The sequence below is a fragment of the Penaeus monodon genome, chromosome 30 (genome assembly GCF_015228065.2).
Source record: "Penaeus monodon isolate SGIC_2016 chromosome 30, NSTDA_Pmon_1, whole genome shotgun sequence".
Lineage (NCBI taxonomy): Eukaryota > Metazoa > Arthropoda > Malacostraca > Decapoda > Penaeidae > Penaeus > Penaeus monodon.
In genome coordinates this window covers 3,155,139-3,155,655 of record NC_051415.1, presented here as the reverse complement: position 1 = coordinate 3,155,655, position 517 = coordinate 3,155,139, and positions in this window count along the sequence as shown.

Sequence of the window (517 nt, the reverse complement as noted above, 5' to 3'; positions counted from 1 at the left end):
TATGATGATTATGTGATGATATTAAAGATATAATCAAATGCTGTTATTAATATCATTAAACTCCAATGTAGAAGCTATGGTTTTCTTTCCCTTATAATGCCAGCATGGGAATATATACAATAGGATATAAAGCTCTCATGAAACACGTTTCATACATATCTCAAACAGCTAAATAATGTGATCCTTGTTGGTTTGACAAAAGAACATTTCAAAGCTTCATTGATGGGATACAATGTATGCCCCAGACTCTACATTTAAAGGATGAAAAAAGAGGTTCCATTTGCATAGCATAAGGGAAGGATTAACATGATAATGAGATAAGAGGGAAGATAATAAGATAGGATAGTAAAATGATGAAAAGGGGTGAGTAAAATTGTGGCAAGGTATTAAAATGCTTGAAAAAAGTGAAAATAGTAAGGTATAGGTGAACTGATAAGAAAATGAGATGGCAGAGAAGAAGCAGAAAGATTTCCAGGGTAATAGGTGTAAGATTAGAGTTAAGTTAGTAAAGATTTGT